The sequence below is a fragment of the Felis catus genome, chromosome X (assembly GCF_018350175.1).
Source record: "Felis catus isolate Fca126 chromosome X, F.catus_Fca126_mat1.0, whole genome shotgun sequence".
NCBI classification, from domain to species: domain Eukaryota; kingdom Metazoa; phylum Chordata; class Mammalia; order Carnivora; family Felidae; genus Felis; species Felis catus.
The window spans coordinates 25947301-25961282 of NC_058386.1; the positions used below are offsets into that span (position 1 = coordinate 25947301).

A 13982-nucleotide genomic window follows, 5' to 3' on the forward strand; every position below is an offset into this window, starting at 1 on the left:
ACCATTGACATTTCAAGTGATTATTGATATAATATCTACCATATTTTAACTGTTTTTATTGTCTTTGTGTGTGTTTGTGTGTGTGTGTTCTACTTTTTTCCTGAATTCTTGGGTTTTGAATATTTTATGATTCCATTTCTGTCTTCTCATAGCATGTCAATTATACTTCTTTATAAATTCTTTTAGTGTTTAGCCCTAGAGTTTGCATTATCCATTTATAACTAATCTGATACACTTTCAAATAACCCTGTTTCACTTCATGGGTAGTGCAATACTTTATAAAAGCATATGCAATGTCTCCATCCTGTCCCTTATTACACTGCTGTTGTTCATTTCACTTATGCATAAGCTATACTCCCCAAATACATTGCTATTGTTATTGTTTTGAACACGGTGTTAACTGTTAGATAAATTAGACTAAGAAAAACTAAAGATTTTATTTTGCTTTCATATATTCCTTTCCGTATACAGATCTATGTTTCTGACCTATATAATTTTCCATACACAAAAATAAATTCAAAACGGCTAAAATACCTAGGTATGAGACAGGAAGCCAATCAGAATCCTAGAGGAGAACGCAGGCAGCAACCTCTTTGACATCAGCCTTAGCAACTACTTACTGGACATGCCTTCTGAGGCAAGGGAAACAAAAGGAAAAATGAACTATTGGGACCTCTTCAAGATAAAATGCTTCTGTACAACAGAGGAAACAATCAACAAAACGAAAAGGCAGCCTTCAGGATGGGAGAAGATATTTGCAAATGACATATCAGATAAAAGGTTCGTATCCAAAATATATAAAGAACTAATTAATAAAACTCAACACCCCAAAACCAAATAATCCAGTTAAGAAGTGGGCAGAAGACATGAATAGACATTTTTCCAAAAAAGACATCCAGATGGCTAATAGACACGTGAAAAGATGCTCAACATCAGTCATCATCAGAGAAATACAAATCTATACAGAGAAATATAAATCTCTATAGAGAACAAAACTACAATGAGATAGTATGTCACACCTGTCAGAATGGCTAAAATTAACTCAGCAAACAACAGATGTTGGTGAGGATCAGAACAGGAACCCTCTTACACTGTTGCTGCGAATGCAAACTGGTGCAGCCACTCTGGAAAACAGTATGGAGGTTCCTCAAAAAATTAAGAATAGCGCTACCCTATGACCCAGCAATTGTACTACTAGGTATTTATCCAAGGGATACAGGGATGCTGATTTGAAGGGGCACATGCTCCCTGATGTCGATAGCAGCATTATCAACACAGCCAAACTATAGAGACAGCCCAAATTTCCATTGACTGATGAGTGGATAGAGAAGTTGTGGGGTGTGTGTGTGTGTGTGTGTGTGTGTGTGTGTGTGTGTATTACAGAATATTACTCAGCCATCAAAAAGAATGAAATCTTGCCATTTGCAACAACACGAATGGAGCTCAAGTGTATTATGCTAAGCGAAATAAGTCAGAGAAAGAAAATTGCATATGATTTCCCTCGTGTGGAATTTAAGAAACCAAACAGATGAACATAGGGGAAAGAAAAAAACAGGGAGGAAAACCATAAGACAGACTCTTAACTATAAGCTAAGGAGGGCACTTGTGTTGAGCACTGGGTGTTACGTGTAAGTGATGAATCACTAAATTCTACTCCTGAAATTAGTATTACACTGTATGTTAACTAACTAGAACTTAAATAAAAACCTGAAACTTCAAAAAAAAATCTGAAACCAAGAGGGCATCAGGGTTGGTTGCTTCGAAGGCTTCTAGATGGCCATCTTCGTTTTGTATCTTCACATACTCTTCCCCTCTATACATGTCTGTGTCCTCATTTCCAGTGGGAAATTTCCAGTCGGAACTGGTAAACTACTACCAGTTGTAGTAGTTTAGGGCCCACTCTAATGATCTCATTTTAACTTCATTGCAGCTTTAAAGGCCTTATCTCCAAATACATTCACTTTCTGGAGTCCTAGGGGTGAGGACTTTGACATACGAATTTTGGAGGGACACAGTCCTGCGTATAACACAATTATTTCACATTTCTAGTCTGATACTCTGAAGCCGCTCCCATATCTGAGTCTGTTTCTGTTGCTTTCTGTGCTCTTCACATTTTGTTTTTGCTTTTCAGCAAGCTTGTAATTTGTTATTGAAAGGTAGACGTGATGTGTTGAGTAAAAGAAACTGAGATAAATGTGCCTTTAGTTTGAGGTTTTATGTGTGTCTGGCTAGGAATGAGGCTGTTTACTCTTTGCTATAGTTGTATAGTCGGGGACTAAAATGTTTTCTAGTGTTCTTGGTTTTGTTCCCCATAGTATCTTTGGGTTTCCTAGATATTCTTTCTTAAATTGGGTCTGAGGCTTGTAGTTCTTTCAGCTGTAAGCCCCTGTTACTATACAGAGGCCAAATGGATGTGGTGTTAAAATGTGGGAAGGGGAAACGTCCTATTATCTTATGATTGGTGTTCAATCTTCAGTGAGCCTGTGACGTTCAAAAGTGCTTCTCAGCCTTCTCTTTCTCCTTCGGTGAGACAGGAAAGCTAGAGGGACCTGAAGTTGGGTATTTCCCTTCCCCTAGATCAGTTAGACTGTGGTAGAATCTAAGTGGGCTAGGCTCTGATAAAATATTTTCCCTTGAGGGCAGGCTGTTGTTCATGAAAACAGAATGCTCTAGGCTCATTTCAAAGTCATTACTCTCATACCCTCACCACCTGTAGCATAAGGGGATTTTTCTATGATCTTCACCCTGAGATCCTATCAGTCTCCTAGAGGTAATACTCATAAAATCATGGAGGTCCCTATTAGACTGGGCCCCAGGCATTTTACCTCTTGATCTAGCCCCCAGTCAATCTCGAGCCATTAATATATTCTTTCAGTAGGAGCACTTAACAACTACCATGTTCATCTAAGAGCTTCTGTTCATGGTAAACTGTGATTTTATTTACCCTGTATGTTTTCAGTTTCCAGGCCAACAGTTTGCCCTGTGACCTCAGCTCTGTAATGGATCTAAGAAGAGTTGTTGAATTTTAGTGTATTTACACTAGTGTAGTTTTCTGGTTGTGAAGATAGAAGTGAGGACTTCTAGGTCTTGATATGTTGGACTAAAAACCAGAAATAACATTTTTTTACTCTTGGGGTGCCTGGGTGGCTCCGTCAGTTGAGCGTCCGACTTTGTCTCAGGTCATGATCTCGCAGTTCGTGAGTTTGAGCCCTGAGTCGGGCTCTGTGCTGACAACTCAGAGCCTGCAACCCTCTTTGGATTCTGTGTCTCCCTCTCTCTCTGCCCCTTCCTCGCTCATGCTCTCTCTCTCTCTCTGTCTCTCAAAAATGAATAAATGTTAAAAAATTTTAAAAAAAGTTTTTACTCTTGAAAATTAAGAAAAATAAGCAAAGAGAAGAACGAAGTCATGCCATAATCTCATTACCCTGAGATATGAAGTTAGAATATTTTTTCTACCTCTGAATTTGTTTTATGCAATATTTTAAACATGCAGAGAAGACAGAGAATACTATAGTTACAATTAACCCTTGTTCACTGTTTGCTCCATTGTTTTCTGGGTCTTTTGTTTTTAAGAAATACAGTGTGATAAGAGTTCATACTTTGCACACTTCTCAATTCAAGTCTTTCTTCTCACTCCGTAGAAATAATCATCATCCAGATTTTAATCTATGTTTTTCCTTATACTCTTTCTGTTCCTTTTTTATAATATATGCATGCTATTAAGCATTACATAAACAGAATCATATTGTATGGAACCTTCTATAGGTTGCTGTTCTCAATCAACATTCTGCTTTGCTGATTTACTCATGTTGAAACATGCACATCGTTCATTTGTTTTCATTATTTCTGATTCTTGTACGGTATGACCTTACCCACTTTGCTAATGCCTCTTCCTGTTAGTGGACATCGAGGTTGCTTCCCGTGTTTGCTCTTACAGGCGATGTTGCAATGACCATTCTTCTATGTGTCTCTTTGGGCATATGCGAGTTTCACCTGAGTCTGTATGGTGTCGATTACAGGAGCACAGGCCTCAAAAGCAGCACTGCCTTAGTTCAGATTTCCACCTTAATACTTAGCAGCACTGTAATCATAGTCAGTCCATATGTTGGAGCCCTGTTACTCAGTGGCTAGAATGCCAAGCTGAGGATTTACTACTTAATGGAATAGGCAATGAGGAGTCATTGGAGATTTCAAGCAGGGAGTGAGAATATCAGATTGACAGTGAGACTTAGCTGGAAACACTGTAAAGCATGGATTGACCTTAAAAGTTGCGAAATTGGGAAGCCAGCCCTCTCCACCAGAACTTCTGGATGTGTCACCTGTCTAAGTTCTCCGACCATGAACTATTTCAAACGAGATGGAATCCTGGTGGAAATAATCTGGGTAAATAAAATGAGATTCTCATTTTCTGTTTGTTTTCAACCTGGTGGGTGTCCTTTTTTTTTTTTCTTAAATTATCTTCCCCAATTTTATTTTCTGGCATCCCGATTTTGGATCCCATAATGCATCTTTATCCTCAATTATGCTTCTTTCCTTTCTTTGTCCTCTCTTCACAGTAGGAGCTGAAATCACTCACACCAAGAGGATTAGAGTTGATCATCCCCCCCCCCCAGTAATTCGTACTTTGAAAACTTCATTCTTTTATATCAAAGTAACACATACACGTGGCAAATAATTAATACAGAAGGGATTACGATGAAAAGGAACCATCTCTAGGCCTAGCTGGTCACACCCAGCTTCTCCAGGGACCACCTCTTTAACCTTTTTTAGTTCTTTGGAAGTTTATCTTAGTAACTGTAAATAGCTTAACAGGCTGATGCATTGATTTCTTGCTTTACCAACTTTAAATTATATCTATTTACTACCATATATGAAAAATGTACATTTCCAAAAACAAAATTAACCTCAATTCCTCACTTCTTCTATTTTTTTCTTAATTATGCTAACTTTAGCATTTCCTATTGATTGCTTTATAACTTTAAATAATATCCTTAAAATCCACCTTCCTTATATCTTCCTTCTAATTTTTCTAAACTATAGTATTATTTTTTTCTATTGCCTGCTTTTATAGCTTTAAATAATGCATATTCAACTCGATTTCCCATCCTATCAGCTTTTAGCTGTTATCTCGCTGCTGTCCACCTTCCACGTCTCACCTGTTACCCATTTCGCTTTATTTTACATTGCCAAGGCTCCTAAAGTTTTCATTCCAGTCTGCAGTCATATTTATGTATTTCATGCTTTATCTAAAGATTATAAAAGGGAAGCATTATTATAATGATGAAAATGTTATTCACTGTTGCATCAACTAGTACTTACTTTTCCAGGGATTGAAGGTCATCAACCCTGGACCTCTTAAAGGGGAGTGTTCCTATTATCAAGGTGAACTGTAGTCTCGTTTCTTATAGTTCATCGTTTGCTTCAAATCAGATCATAATTTTCTTTAGCTTCCTACTAGATTGACTACAATTTATTTTATTTTATTTTTCAACGTTTATTTATTTTTGGGACAGAGAGAGACAGAGCATGAACGGGGGAGGGGCAGAGAGAGAGGGAGACACAGAATCGGAAACAGGCTCCAGGCTCTGAGCCATCAGCCCAGAGCCCGACGCGGGGCTCGAACTCCCGGACCGCGAGATCGTGACCTGGCTGAAGTCGGACGCTTAACCGACTGCGCCACCCAGGCGCCCCTAGATTGACTACAATTTAAAAGCCTAACAACACCAACTGCTGTACAGGATGTGAAGCAACTAGAATTCTCAAACCTGCCGGTAAGGGTGTTCCTTCGTACCACCACTTTGGAAAACAGTTTAGCGATATCTGTTAAAGCTGAGCACATACATGGCCTGTGATCCAACTCCGCTACCCTCACATATACACCCCAAAGAAATGTGAACATATATTACCACCGACCTGTGCCAGAATGACCATAGCAGCACTCTTCATATTAGCTAAATCTGGAAGCAGTTCAAATACCTAGCAACAATAGAATAGTTTAACAAATTCATGCAGTGAAGTACTATACAGCAATGAGAATGTGTTGCCATGAGCCACACATGAATTATGATATTGAATAAAAGAAGCCAGACCCAACAGAGTAATATACTATATGGCGAATTTGTGTAGAATCAAAATACAAGAAAAAATATTCTGTACGGTGTTAGAAATCAGGATTGTGGTTACCTTCAGGGATGCAGGTAGTGACTAGGATCACAAGAATGGTGTTGGGGTGCTGAGACTATTCAATTTCCTCATATGGATGGTGTTTGCTTGGATGTATCCACTTTGTGAATATTCATCAAGCGGTACATCTACAAATTATGGACTTTTGGGGCGCCTGGGTGGCTTGGTCAGTTAAGCGTCCAACTTCGGCTCAGGCCATGATCTCACGGCCCGTGAGTTCGAGCCCCGCGTCGGGCTCTGTGCTGACCGCTCAGAGCCTGCAGCCTGTTTCAGATTCTGTGTCTCCCCCTCTCTCTGCCCCTCCCCTGTTCATGCTCTGTCTCTCTCTGTCTCAAAAATAAATAAACGTTGAAAAAAAATTAAAAAAAAACAAATTATGGACTTTTGTTATGCACATTATACTTTTATTTTAAAATCTAACATTAAGATGGTTCCTTTAGTGGTCAAATAAAAAATGGCTTGTTTTCATTGGGCTCAGAAATAACTTTTTAAAATGAGAGCACACATTTTGTTTTCGTCTTCATATTTCTATTTTCTGAGTTTCCTAACATGAAAATTAACTTGTTTTATTACCCTAGAAGGTTATTTTATCAATTCCAAAAATATTATGAGTCCATATCATGCTCCTCAAACTTAAACCATTTTAATATGCAATTTGTAATGGATTGAATTGTATCCTCCCAAAAGATACATCTGCCCTAATCTTCGGTGCCCGTGAACGTAACCTTATTTGGAAATAGAGTCCTTGCTGATGTAATTAGGGATCTCAAGATGAGGCCATCCTCGATTTAGAACCTGCTCTAAAATCCAGTGGGTGGTTGCCTTTATCTGAGAAAGGAGAGAGAGATTTAAGACTTAGACATGGGGAAGAAAGTCATGTGTCGACAGAGGCAGGCATGGGAGCGACGTTTCTGTAAGCCACAGAACACCAAGGATCATCCGTGCCGTGAGAAACTGTGAGAGAGGCCTGGAACGGATTCTTCTTCAGAGCCTTCAGAAGGAGCCAACCTCGTTGACACTTTGGCTTCAGACTTTGGACCTCCAGCATTGCGAATCAGTTTCTGTTGCTTTAAACGGCCAAGTTTATGGTAATTTGTCGGAGCAGCCTTAGGAAACTAATACACCATCCCTGCTCACGCACACATTCAGACGAAGGTGCACTTACCGTAATGGCCTGTTTTATTCTCAGCGGTCCCCCCTTGAGTGCTCAACGTGCCATAACGTGATGTTACCCGATTTTTATTGTTTTTATAATACCTGGAGAGCCCGTGGTGATTGGGAAAGTTTGTACCCACTTCCTACATCACCTCTCTTTGGTCCCCGTTTTCCACGGCCCTACAGGCTGCATCAAGTTAGTGGTTCGTCAAAGTAACAGCTGTAAGCCTCCCAACTTTCCCATCCCGTGACACATTTCATCGTTTGCTTTTCCATGGCAGTTGATAAGGCAAAAGAACACGGGGTACCTCTTCCTGTAATTTGTTTTTTAGTTAGAGTCCTAATTAGCATAAAGGGAGTTGGAAAGCAATTTCTATGTGGAATACTTATTACCAAGGTTAAGAGACACTATGCTTCACATTTAATTGGTTTATAGGGTTGCGAAGCTAGTCTTCAAGGTCACCCAAGTCTTACTTATGAACACAAAAGGAAAACGCTGCCAGCTGCGTTAAGGACACCAAAGTTGCGTTTTCTTCTTGATCGGTGAGGAGTTGTCCCTTGCCCGAAATGCTAAGTTTGACGTATCTTTAAACGTTCTTTTGAGCGATGGAAGAAGTAAACTTGACCCTGCGGTCAGAACAAATGAGTTGATTGCCAATGTGACATCTTTTGGCTCCCCGGCCTCCCCCTCACCCAGGCACGAACCAATCTGCCCGTCGTTGGGCTTACGCTGACGAGGCAGTAAGACCACTCTGGTGCCTGCCACAGTCTCCACCATCCCCCCTCGTGCAAGAATGTGGTAGTCCGGGCCGTCGCTGCCAATGAGAGTGACTGGGTGACGGGTGAGCCCCACTGAGTCGATTAACCCCGTACTGTCTCCTAACTTTTCCTAATCTCCCCTCCACCACAACCCATTCTTTATACAGAAGCCAGAGGGACCACTAAAGCATGCATACATGTATTGATTGATTCATTTAATTTGTAAAATTCTCTGCTTTTTAAAAAAAATGTTTATTTCTTAGAGGGGGGGGGCTGGGGGGAGGGAAGAGGGGAAGAGAGAACAGAAGACAGAGAATCCCAAGCAGGCTCCACACCATCAGCGCAGAGCCTGATGCAGGGCTCGTGCTCCCAAGAATCGCAAGATCATGACCTGAGCGGAAATCAAAACTTGGATCCTTAACCAACTGAGCCACCAGGCACCCCACCACTTAAACATTTAAATGAGATGTTCTACTCCCTGTCAAAACTCTCCAAGGGCTTTCTACTACCTTTAGAATAAAATCCACACTACCTGATCCTGTCCCTGTCTACGCACTACCCTTATTTCCAGCTTAGCACTGGCCCTTCCTTCTGCCTGCAGTCTTCTGCCCATAGATATTCCCATCGTTGGATTTTTCTCACCAGTCAGAATTCCACTTAGTGGTTACAGATTACAAGGAGTTTTCAAAAGAGGTGCCCCATGTGCATGGCAAGTCTGTCTATACAGCATACCTCAGTTTCATTGTTTCTGAAATTATTAATCATTTGTTTGTGGACGTGATCTGTGTCCTCATCTCTTTCACTCTAAACTAGATTTTGAACGCCATTAAAATAGAGACCTTTTCCGTCTTGAATTCTGCCTGTCCTTGAATTAGTTCTGTATAAAATATTTGTGGATAAATGAATACCTATAACCATTTTGATAAATGCTACTATGAACATAGGTTCTTGGTCAGAATTATCCTTCGTTTATCGCCAATAGTTCACATCCTCTTAAAAAGATACTCTTATATGTAGTTATATATTTTGCTCTATGACTACTCTATTCGCTATTTATGGCTAAGTAACAAATTACCCCCCAAGTTAGTAGTTTTAAAACTGCAAATTAGTTATCTCATAGTTTCTGTGGGTCAGGAAACCCAGAATGGCTTCGCAGAGTGCTCTGGGCTCAGGGTCTCTCAGGCTGTATTCAAGGAATGGGCCAGGGCCCCAGTCATGTCAAGGCTCCAAAAGGGAAGTGTATGCTTTTGAACTCAACTATGGTTGTTGGAAGGATTCAGCTTCTTACAGCAGTGGGACTGAAGGCTGAATCAGACTGGCTATGGGCCGACCCTTGCAGCCGCTCCTCACATGGCATTTTGCTTTGTCAGAGGGAGAAAATGAGAGAGTGCAGGAGACCCTAAGAAACACAGAAACTAAATCATTTTGTAGCCAAATCTTGGAAATGACACCCCGTGACTTTTACAGTATCCTGTTTGTTGGAACTGAGTCAGTAGGTCCAGCCCAAATTGAAGGGAAAGAGATTTCTCGTGAGTACCAGGAAGCAGGCATCACTGGAAACCTTTTCAGAGGCCCACCTACCGCAGAAAATACCTCCGTATTTGTATAAACTGCCTATCTTCTCACTCTGTCTTGTTTTCATAGAATTTTCTACTCTTGGGGGCCAAAGCTGTGCTCATCATGTCCACTTTCTGTCACTTACCAGTTACTCTTGACAACTTAGCAATTTTGAGTGGGAAGTTTCAGTTTAAGATGCCTCGGCAGCTAGGACAAACAGCCAGTCACAAAACTGCAGTAAAATATGGGTATCAGAACTGTAGGTACCAAGGACTGGGTATTATTAGAAGAGAAGTATATAGGAGCGCCGGGATGGCCCAGTCGGTTAAGTGTCCGACTTCGGCTGAGGTCGTGATCTCGTGGTTCGTGAGTTCAGGCCCCGCATCGAGCTCTGTGCCGACAGCTCAGAGCCTGGAGTCTGCTTCAGATTCTGTGTCTCCCTCTTTCTGTGTCCCTCACCCACTTGCACTCTCTCTCTCTCTCTCTCTCTCTCTCTGTCTCAAAAATAAAGAAACATTTAAAAAATTAAATTAAAAAAAACAAGATAAATATTCATTCTTTCTTTCAAGAAATATTTATCAAATGATTCTATGTGCTGGGCACTGTTCTAGATGCTGGGATACGTCAATGTACAAAACTGGAAAAATAAAGCTTGTTTCCATGAACCTTTAGAAACTAATGTAGAGGGCAGGTAATATATAAGATATAAATAAAAATATGCAGGGTGTTAGTGCTGAGGAGAATGAGAGGGATATAAAGTACCAGATTGGGAGGGGGTGACATTTTAGCTCCATTAGAACACCGTCCTCTCAATCCAGCACCTTATATCCCCTCTCATAGTTTTTTTGAGAGAGGGAAAGAGAGAGACAGAGAATGAGAGAGAGAGAGAGCATGCACTCGAGCAGGGGAGGGGCAGAGGGGGAGAGAGAGAGAGAGAGAGAGAGAGAGAGGGAGAGAGAGAGAGAATGTTAGGCAGGCTCCACACTCAACACGAAGCCTGACCCCACAATGCTGGGATCATGACTTGAGCCAAAATCAAGAGTCAGATGCTCAACCAGTGGAGCCACCAAGGTGACCCAGAACCCTTCTCATTCTCCTTAGCACTTAGCGCTGTATCCTCATTGAGAAGATGCCCTTTGAACAAAGACCTGAAGAATGGCCTGCAGATGTCTCTGGGAAATCGTCCAGGTAGGTGAAGTAACAGCTACAAAGGAGGGACCAGGAGCAATGTATGGCAGGAAATTAAAAAGTTCGCTGTGTCTGAAATGAACTAATAAGGGGAAGTATGGAAGGAAACGAAGTTGGAAAGGAGGGCCAGATCATACAAGGCCTTGCAGGCCATTGTTAGAACTTTGATTTTTCCTGTGAGTGATGTTGGGAGCGTTTTAGATCTGCTGTAAGATGCCAACAGGGTCATGTTGGCCGCCATGATGAGAGAGAGTCTAAAGGGAACTTGAGAAGAAAGACACACACTTTATGTGGCTACTGCAATATGCCAGACCAGAGATTTGGGGTGCTTCAACTAGAGGAGTAACAGTGGCAGTGAGTGAGAAGTGATCAAATCCTGGGTGTATTCTGAAAGCACGTTTGAGAGGATCCATTGGGTGATCGGATGGTAGAAAAGGGAGTCCTGTGTGGCTCCAAGGTCCTTGGCCTGGACCAACAAAGGTTGAAGGTGCCTTAAACTGAGATGGAGAAGTCAGTCCGTGGCAGAAGCATGTTTAGGGAAAGAATATCTGGGGATCAGTTTCAGACATGTTAAGTTTTTAAAAGCCTTTCTAGACATCTCAATGCAAGTGTTGAGCAGGCAATAGTCTGGAGTTAGAAAAGAGGTTTAGTCTGGAGATAGATATTGGCAAGGACTTAGCATAGGGTAGGTATTTAAAGCAGAAAGAACAGAAGAGATCACCTAAGGAATGAAGGTACCCAGAAGAGTCAGGACGTGAAAATAAACGTCAGAGTCAAGAGCATGATTCTTGAATCAGTAGTGTGCTCAAACTAGGTCCAGTTACTAGGAGCATGATAGGGATTTCTTGCTGAATAGATGGCTCAGTGCTCCCAGAAGGGTCTTGCTTGAGATTTCTTCTAACCGGGACTGACTTGAGTCAGATCAGATCTTCCTCCAGCCTTCAATCTGGCCAGCCCCACGGCGAGCTCCACTCCACAGCTGGGATTCAAGAAAGCCCATTATTTCTTTTCTTCTGACTTTGACCTCAGTTTCCTCTGCGTGGGTGGTTTTCAAAAATCATTGTGCATAATAATTCCCAGAAGGGTTTGTAGTTTCCTTCCTCCAGAGTCTCATTCTGTAGGTGGGCCTAGAAGTGTTCACTCTTAGCAAGTACCCTGCTTAATCTTGATGGGGGTGCTCCACTTTGAGAAAGCTAGATCGCCATAAGAAAATACTAAATATTTTATTACTCTAGAAGTATAAGTTTAATTACCCATAGTGGCTATTGACCTTAGCTTTCTAATGACGATGTAGTTACTTCATAAAAACTGTCATAGATTTTAAGCTCAATCATCTGTAGTCAGTTAATTAACTGCTTGAAAAATGCATTCAGAAAACAAACACTCCAAATCTATTACTTGTATAAAATTTTTGAAAAGAGTACTAAACAACGATCATTGATTCGGAGAGTTAAGTTTTGAGCACACAAGAAGACATTTGTATCTAAAGACTGGTGTGATAGGGACATCTCTGATCACCCATGCCCAGTTTTGCTCTCCTTCCGGATAGACAGGAGCATTATACTTTGGAGGGGCCATGTCCTTAGTTCTGGTCAATGGATCGTGAGCAGAAATACTGGATGTCGCTTCCAGACCAAAATATTTCAGAGTTCACCTTTGACCTTCCATAGTTTCTTCCTTTGCCACAGCAAGTGCGGAGGAGGTGTGGCATTGAGTTGACGAATATGGAAGATCAAAACAGTCTGTATCTTTGGTCATCGGAGGACAGTGTTTCCGAGTCTCTGTATTCACAGCAGACTTTGTGAGTGCAAAATACATTTTGCGTTAACCCACTGAGATTCTTCAATTTTTTTTTAACGTTTATTTATTTCTGAGACAGAGAGAGACAGAGCATGAACAGGGGAGGGGCAGAGAGAGAGGGAAACACAGAATCTGAAACAGGCTCCAGGCTCTGAGCGGTCAGCACAGAGCCCGACGCGGGGCTCGAACTCACGGACCATGAGATCATGACCTGAGCCGAAGACGGACGCTCAACCGACCAAGCCACCCAGGCACCCCAACCCACTGAGATTCTTATTTGTTCGTTTGTTACTGTGGCCTAAGCCTATCCTATCGTGACTCATCACCTGCCATTGTATCATAAGATGTCTATAAAAGTATAGATCTGGAAGAGATTTGATTATTGTAAGTTTAGAACTCTGATTTTCAGACTTTACATCACATATTGAAAGGCTGTCCTTGCTACAAAAACAATCGAACCGCCTCTCACATTAACTGTTCTATGTCTCTCTCGTGTCTATAGTTTCAAGTTGTCTGTGAAATGTAACACGAAACTTTGCTGCCTGCGTGTCCCCGGTTATCCTACTTACTTTGTTGATATTTATATTAGGAAACTGAAACAGAGTACATCCCATTTTTCAAACACTGCTCCCCTGAGGAGTTGTTTCCTGTCCTTAGCTCTTCCCTTACCCCTCAGTAGGCCCATTCACCAGCTCACCTTCTTTCTCACTTTCCCTTTTACACAGGCCAGGCTGGGTGGCTACCCCACATCTCCCTTTGCTGCCCCCATGTGCTTCTGGAATATTCTGTGCATACGTCTCACCACATGATATTAAAATTTGCTGTTTACATATTAGGCTTGAGCTCTTTACCCACAGGGACTGTATCTCATTTGTGCCTAGTACATAGCACCTAGAAGGCACTCAGTTAATGTTGTTGAACTGAACCTAAGTGCTTGAATCACGTATGTAGAGGCTGTATGTGTCTCCGCAGATAGCATCTGTTTCGTCATCAACTGACTTACACCCTTGGAGAAATTCTCTGGTTTCTCAAGGGTGGCTTTTATTCCAGGTCTCAGGTAATGCCCCAGCTTTCTCTAGTGGCCCTCATAGGAAACGCTTATATTTGAAAGGAATATTAAGAGTTATTAAAGACACTAAATACTAGCTGACTGTTCCGTATCAATGCGTCAAAAGAATCATAAAAGCATAGAGGAGGTGGCCGCTTTTTAAAGTAATCACTGTAGGCAGTGAATACTGGCTGATTTCTAATTCATGAAATTCCTATCATCCGTCTTCTGAAAATGAGTTGGGAATTTAGTTTTGTAGACACCCTAATTTTATTTGATTAGTTTAAGAAGC

General features: G+C 41.4%; 1 protein-coding gene across 3 annotated transcripts in view; it reads left to right on the forward strand.

Annotated features, from left to right (window-relative positions):
• The window catches only part of LOC109496468, a 348709-nt gene that overhangs the window by 59326 nt on the left and 275401 nt on the right, over positions 1-13982 (forward strand). For all 3 annotated transcript variants that reach the window (XR_006592828.1, XR_006592829.1, XR_006592830.1), the window contains exon 3: positions 10756-10842. The gene's annotated coding sequence lies outside the window, so the exon portion shown is untranslated. The remainder of the gene's footprint in view (positions 1-10755; positions 10843-13982) is intronic.